Below are 7,439 nucleotides of genomic sequence, written 5' to 3' on the forward strand. Positions count from 1 at the left end.
ATGGCAACACGGTTGCACGTAACTGAAAATTATATCCACTTTGAAAGCAAAACTTTAAGTATTTAATGCAAACAGGCAATGTGTGAAATTGATCTCGAAAAGGTCTTAGCAGAGCTCTTTTGGGTAAAAACGCCACGCGACTTACCAGAGTACCACGTTTGGGTTCTGAAGACGTGTGTTTTATCTGACCACTTACTTAACTTCTTCCTCTCCGATGTTCCACCACGCCAGCTCGGGCTGGACAGCTGTCAGATTGATCTTCATGGCTCGTCGGGTTTTTCGCAGCTCAAGTCAAACATCCATCAGTGCCCGAGTGTCTGCCTCATGTCTCCCCGCAGATACAAACCGGAGCCCCGCGCTATTCCGTGCCTTCAACGTGTTCATCGCCACAGCAGTCACACTGCTTTTGCAGCACATGATGGAGCCATAGAGGGCATCGGCCGGTAAGTTTAATATAAAGAGCCGTTCAGAAATCGAGTATTAATGGATCAATTAATTAATTTGATAAGCAATGTGTATTCGTCAAACATGCGCCCGACCCAAACCTGCGCATTTCTCTCAACACTCCTCTTTGAATGCGATTCGATTCTCAACTGAACACGTTCCACTATCATCACACCACGGCTGCAACCAATAATGGAGCAAATTGTAAATACGATGGCCTCCCAAATTGCGGTCTGTATCTTGGTCGCAGTGCCAAGATAGCAAGTGCTCCCTCATATAATAGATTATAGCTTCAGGGTTCCTTTTCAGTGTTTATGTTTGTCCACACCAAAATCTCGAAAATCAGTTTTGAACTTTAAACAGACCTTAACAAACCCTGGATGCTCCAGAGTTTGACCAATAAAATATAATTTATTTAAAAATATATATCCAACCATGAGCACGAGTGGACAGTGCATTCTCGATATGCATGAGAAGCTTTACATAATTACACACAGCATGGACATTTTTATTCCAGATCTTCTTACAAAACAGAATAAAGTTATCAATGTACTACATGTTTAATCACATACAAGTGCTTGTGTTTGGTTGTAATCATGTGGAGCAAGTAAATTAACCCGTTGAAATGGTGTCCTTGTGTGGATTGCTGTAGGAGCTGCAGGACTTGTGAATGCACCTACGGGACGTTTCTACTTGCGTTCATCCCACGGTTGGCTGCCAAGTACAATTGAGTGGCATCAATTGACACAATCCCTTTTAAATCACAAGCCCTCGATCAAATTAACCAGCCAATTAAAGTTATTTTGTATAAGCCATTGGTGAATTTAGGAGAGTTTTGCATATCGTCGTATGTAAAAAAAAACAACAAAATAGTTACCAATGCCTATTGAAATAGATACTTCCCTCACCGTGTCTAGAACATGAAGAGATACAATAAGTGCATCCTTCTACTCAGTGTGATGTGAAAGAAGTTCAATATACATACACACAACATAAGTAGCACATGACAAGGACTCTGATAACAGCATTGCAGGGAGTCTCAAAAGTGTTGCTGTAATAAATACAAAAATAAAAGTTAAACATATATTATGACCCAAACAGTAAGTGCAAAGTTGATTTTAAAAAAGTGTTGGTAAAATGTCAACCACCTTCATCATTAAAATGGTTGTATAAGCAGGTATCTATTCAGAACGACCGCGATTCGGCATGTTTGACCAATTTGTTTGACGTAGAAGCAACCCTGTAGAACAGCCAGGCACTACACGGGAGGTCAGCCCAGCAGGCTTGGCCATTTCACAACCCATCTGCCCTACCAATCCTCGCCTCCAAAGCGCCGATACCATCACGCACAACTAAGTCTACTTGTGTAATGCTCTTTATAAAAAAAATACACTTTTAATTCTGCTGGGTTATGCTGTGCTTAGTGTCACTGTGAGAAGCAAGAGTGGTTGGAATGGGGAATTTACACCATCATCTCAGGGCTGTAAAGAAGAGATGACTAATGCCCAGTGACTGATCAGAAAACCAATTAGACTTTTTTATGTTGCCATTTGAAGAGACTTGAAAATACCTGTGCAAGGTAAATCACGCACTCGATCATCCCATTGTGCATTACACTGCATCGTCTTGCGAGCATTGACACCATAAATTACTTTGTACATGCAAGTATAGACCTGAATGTCTCTGGAATATGTTCAATCAAACCTCTACCATAATCTGCTCTCTTTCCCCTCTGCTCTGTAGCATTACACACCTCACTCCCTTCATCCTAAAGGATCATAAAACAAATATATAATTAAGTCGATGTGCACATATTGCATTTCATAATGCATATTGAGCTGTGGGAGATTGTAGAGGCTGCATAAATCTGAAGTGTATTGTATGACAATTGCATATTTCAAAGCTGTTGTCTCATAAAAGTAGCAATTAGAAAGGGATGTTTGCAGTAATTCTCCCAAGTTCTCTCTCAAAAATCATTCCCCACTCATTTACACCCATGGGACACATGATATTTTGGGCCTCTTCAGCTGAGCACAAGTGGCTGTTGTGTCCATTGAACCAACGTCCGTACTTTTTCACAAGATCCTAAAGCAGAGGAAAGCACAAACCATACCGGCGTGGAATGGTTAGCGGTGGAAAGAGCAAGATACGTGTATGATGATAACCAGTAAATGTATCCGCGCGCTTTGGAAACAGAGGTGCACGAAGACAATAAAAACCCCGTTTCAGTCAATAAATCAGCACATTTCAACAAAGGTATGCATCGCCGTGTACCGTTAACAATATATTTTAAAATATTCACCTTTAAAAAATTATTCTGCAATCTTGCCTCGCAATTATCTGTATGCGGCAATCACTGTATGCCAGCTCGCCCACATTTGTATTAAATGAATGATGACATCACTATTCTTTGCCCGATAAAGTAAAATTACAGGAAAAACTGAAGGTCAATATCAATGTCACAGCGCAGCAACTTTCAAGGCCGTGATTTTGGTTAGATCAGGTCTCGCATACCCTGTAGGTCCCTGGAGCTCCCGTCACTGCCCTCTTCTCCTTCATGTAATGTGTACACAGGACGCTTCTCCACAGAGGCTCAGCCTCACTGATGAAGTCCTTCCAGGAAAGGCACACTTGCATAGACTGGCAAATGCTCTGTGGATCCAAGCACACCAATATCTTCAGGATCAACTCCTCGGGCAACACCTGCAGTAAAAAATACGAAAAAAACTTTTAATTAAAAACTGGTGGCCGACACCGCTGAGAGTACGTCCACCGTACAGATGGAGTGACGAGATCAGTTCGTGTAAGAGCTCCATTGTCGCATTGTACAACTGTGAGCGACACTAATGACTTAGACTTTCATCAGCAGTAGACAGATCATGGTGTAGAGTTCATAATAATGAACGACGCTGTATTTTATACAGCGTCGTTCATGCCCACAGCATCCCACAATGCCGTAAGGAGTTATCAGGATTCAGACATCAACGGATCACACACAAAAGTGGTTGAACCGCATCTGTATCTGATGGGGCAGGTCGAAGGAGATGTGCAGACAGGGGTGCGGTGCTCATGTTGAGCTTGACCCCAGCTCGGAGCATAGGGGCGGCACGATTCTCCCTTTCTCGAGATTCAGAAAATCATCTCGACTAAGGGTCACAATTCGAGAATCGATTTTTTAAAACACCGTGAATATCGCAGCCTCTCGTGGCACGAGGGGTCACGTGAACCATCACGTGAACCATCACAAACAACATACATAGGATTTTAACATCCATCCTTAATTATGGTATTGCATCATGAGCATCCTTATTTATTCATTAATGAAGGCATCGTACAAACTATGTTTATTCTGATGATGCTGTGCATATTAAAAGCCTTAATATTCAGTATCTGAAAGGTTTTCTAATGTGTATTCATGATTGGAGATCCTGAACATTTTAATTGGTTGTATAAAAACATTGCAGCTGTACCACTTGACATTGTATTCTCGAACACGTCCACCAAATACCTTCATAAAATCCAAATGTTCTTCTTGCAGCTGAATGTTATCGTTCACATCTCTTCCAGATTTCATTTGAAAGTTTCTGCTGCCTTTATCCGGTCTTTTCTGAAGAAAGGGGAACACATGCTCCAGTGATATATGGCATCATTCATCTCCGAAAGGGTGTTGCAAGTCTTTCGTGCACACCCAGCATTGTACATGAGCAGCCCCGTTTGCCAATCCACTGGTGGATGAGGGCCACCCCACACCGTGCAGGTCGTGGGTGCTGTTCTACAATTCCCCACCGCACTGGTCAAGTGAAAGCATGGAGCATAGATGCGGGAGCAGAGAGATATACACTACACCAATGGATTTTGTCACACTGCTATCCACCACGTACAGTCCCTGCTGCAGTCTATAACAACCGTTCAACACTCTATCCATGCTCAACCCTGGTTAGCTTCTACTAATTTGTTTTTACTTAACTGGGTAAGGCGAATTGAGCTGCTTTACAGCTCTTTTTCAGAAGCGCCTGGCCACAAATGATGAGCTCAACAAAGTGGCTTATCGTGTCGACATTTATCGCAGCCAAATACTCTCAGTGCATGTTTCTAAATGTGGAGGGAAAAACCGGAGGACCAGGAGAAAAATCCACGCGTCCACGGGGAGAACGTGGAAACTCCAAATATACAGGCGTCAGGGTCTGGATTGAACCCACAACCTTCAGTATACCAGGCGAGGTAGTTAACATCTCGTCACCGTGGCGCCCTGGGATGTATGAGCATCACTAGAGACTGTTTTCGTTTTTTTGATGATGCTGTGCAACTGGAAAGCTTTAGCATTCAGAATCTGATGTTTGTATACAGATTTTTGGAACTTCTGAAGATTTTCATCAGCTGAATTAAAATATTGCAGCTGTAAAAACATGATATTTAATTCTCCAACACATCTCAATAGAGCTTTCACTACTCGATTACACAGGTACAAACAATCTGTGCACCTCCTCCAGATGTACCTTCGTAAAACCCAAAAGTTCTCCTTGCAGCTGAATGTTATCGTTTATATCTCTTCCAGATTCCATTGTAATCTTTCTTCTGCATTCATTGGGAACTTTCTGTAGAAAAGGGAACACATGCTTCAGTTAAATATAGACCTCACGCCATTCTATGTCCAAAATAGGTTTCAACTGGTGTGCACCATGCATTGCACAATCCACTGCTGGATAAGAGCCGTCCCATGCAGTGTTTTCTATGGAATGATAGACCGGGAATACAAAACACATTGCGTTTTTCTGATGGCAACTGGAACAACTTGCCATTTCTCGAAAACTCTGTCTCATCTCGACAGAGTTTTAGAGCTTCCGCCAATTGGTTGTCTCGAAACATTGCAGACGTACCACGTGACATTTATTCTCCAACACGTCTCAATAAAGTGTTCACTACTCGATTTGAGAGATACAAACACAAGCTACGCACGGCGACCAAATATCTTCGTAACGTTACGAAGAGTTTTGGTTGGTATCTCTGTCAGGGTTAATTTTAATATTGCCGATGCATTTCTGTGGAAAAGCGGAACACGCCCACCACTTGCAAGTTCACACCGTGAAATGTTTTGCACTTAAATAGGTGGCACCTGCACTGCACCGGGGTAAGGGGGCTATCTGACAACTCATCATAGGTGGGACAAAGTCATTGTTATGCAAGTCCAAGTCGAGTCGCAAGTCATCAAATTCATGACTCGAGTCTGACTCGAGTCCAAGTCACATGACTCGAGTCCACACCTCTGCAACTCATCACCACACTGCGGAGTGTGCACTCAAGGGAGGGTTCGCAAAGGGCTCGGATCTGTTCAGATGCCACGCGCCACTCACGTTAGCCGTGGTCAGTAATCGTAGCGCACTGCGCTAACCAGAGCGCCACGACTCCCCTCACCAACTCCACACGCATGTGAGCGTCAGACTAGTCTGCATGTTACACGTGTGTTAGGATCCCAGCACGCACCTGTACGCAGGGTGTGTGTGTACGTGAGTGTGTACAGTGTGTGTGTACACGTGAGTGTACACAGTGTGTGTGTGTACACGTGAGTGTATACAGTGTGTGTGTGTACACGTGAGTGTACACAGTGTGTGTGTGTACACGTGAGTGTACACAGTGTGTGTGTGTACACGTGAGTGTATACAGTGTGTGTGTGCACGTGTGTACAGTGTGTGTGTGTGTGTACACGTGAGTGTGTACAGTGTGTGTGTGTACACGTGAGTGTGTACGCAGTGTGTGTGTGCAGATGAGTGTGTACAGTGTGTGTGTGTGTACACGTGAGTGTACACAGTGTGTGTGTACACGTGAGTGTACACAGTGTGTGTGTGTACACACTCAACTATGTTCAGTGCTGCATGTCAACATTGAACGCACGCCCCAGCCCTTTAAACTGCGCGACAGCCACCCGTGTCACGAATAAGTCACGCGTTACCTAGACCCGTGACCATTACCTGCTTGCCTCGCCTCGCTCGCCTCGCTCGCCCCTCAACGGCGCCGTGAACGTCGCCGTGATGCCCGTGAACGTCACCCCGACTCCATCGCACGTAAACACGAACGGGGAAGTTCCCCGAGTGACGTCGCCGTCTTCCGGAAGAGACCTCCGCGTTTTATCGCTCCCCGGAGCGATCTTCACGCGGTGCCAACGCCCGCCTCGCGCGCCTCTTCCGGTGGCGGTAGAGCCATCTCGATCTTCCCCTTCCGGCAGAGAAAATAAAACGGACGGAAGGCGTCTTCCGGTGGCGGCAGAGATGCTGGGAGGCGGCCGCGTCCCGCGCGCGGATTGGCTGGCGCGCCGTGGGCGTGACGTCACGGTTAAAGCCCAGCGCCGCGCACGTGGTGCCAGCACAGCTCGCGTGCCGCAGATATCGTGAAATACAAATAACAATAATAATTCTGGGGGGGGTTTACCCTTTCTGGCAATAAAACAGCTGTGTTAAGACGTTCAAACACCAAACTGAAACCTTTTGCAAGGAGTCACGTCTACATTAACCACATATACTTGTGGTGAACATTAAATAAACATGCTCTGATAGTGTATGCGTTGTCTTTGAAACAAGTATAAGTATATGTGGTTAGGGGCCGTCCATAAATGACGTCACGCACCAAGGTGGTGGGGTTATGGTCAGATATTTGTGACGATGTGTGACGTCAACCTCTCTGTGCACTCACATTAGCCAGCACACAACTCAACAAACAGTGGTTTATGAAGTACCCGAGACACCGCATGATTTGAAACTCGGCATCTCACTCGCTCCGGTAATGGAGACCACATCACCTCCCATCCGCCAATATCTCCACTGGCTCCTCGTCTCATCCCGGACACATTTTAAGATCTTCACGATTCTCCATATAATCGCCCTTTCCAGTCCCTCCCCACTCTACTCCCCTCCACGCACCCTCCTACCTCTCCCCTCTCATCTCCACATAGAGCTGGCCTGGTTCGTGAATGAAGTTGATTCATCTACTCAACTGGGACGTCG

At 45.1% G+C, this 7,439-nt stretch overlaps 1 long non-coding RNA gene across 1 annotated transcript; it reads right to left on the reverse strand.

Moving 5' to 3' along the window:
• Positions 1 to 835: 835 nt before the first annotated feature.
• Positions 836 to 6,542, reverse strand: LOC144943916 (uncharacterized). Its single transcript, XR_013639548.1, has 5 exons — positions 6,411 to 6,542; positions 4,941 to 5,039; positions 3,953 to 4,051; positions 2,959 to 3,147; positions 836 to 2,529 (listed from the first exon to the last, which is right to left on the reverse strand). It is a non-coding gene; the product is annotated as an uncharacterized LOC144943916 (long non-coding RNA).
• Positions 6,543 to 7,439: the final 897 nt, after the last annotated feature.

This window comes from Lampetra fluviatilis, chromosome 33 (assembly GCF_964198595.1).
Source record: "Lampetra fluviatilis chromosome 33, kcLamFluv1.1, whole genome shotgun sequence".
Taxonomy (NCBI): Eukaryota; Metazoa; Chordata; class Hyperoartia; order Petromyzontiformes; family Petromyzontidae; genus Lampetra; species Lampetra fluviatilis.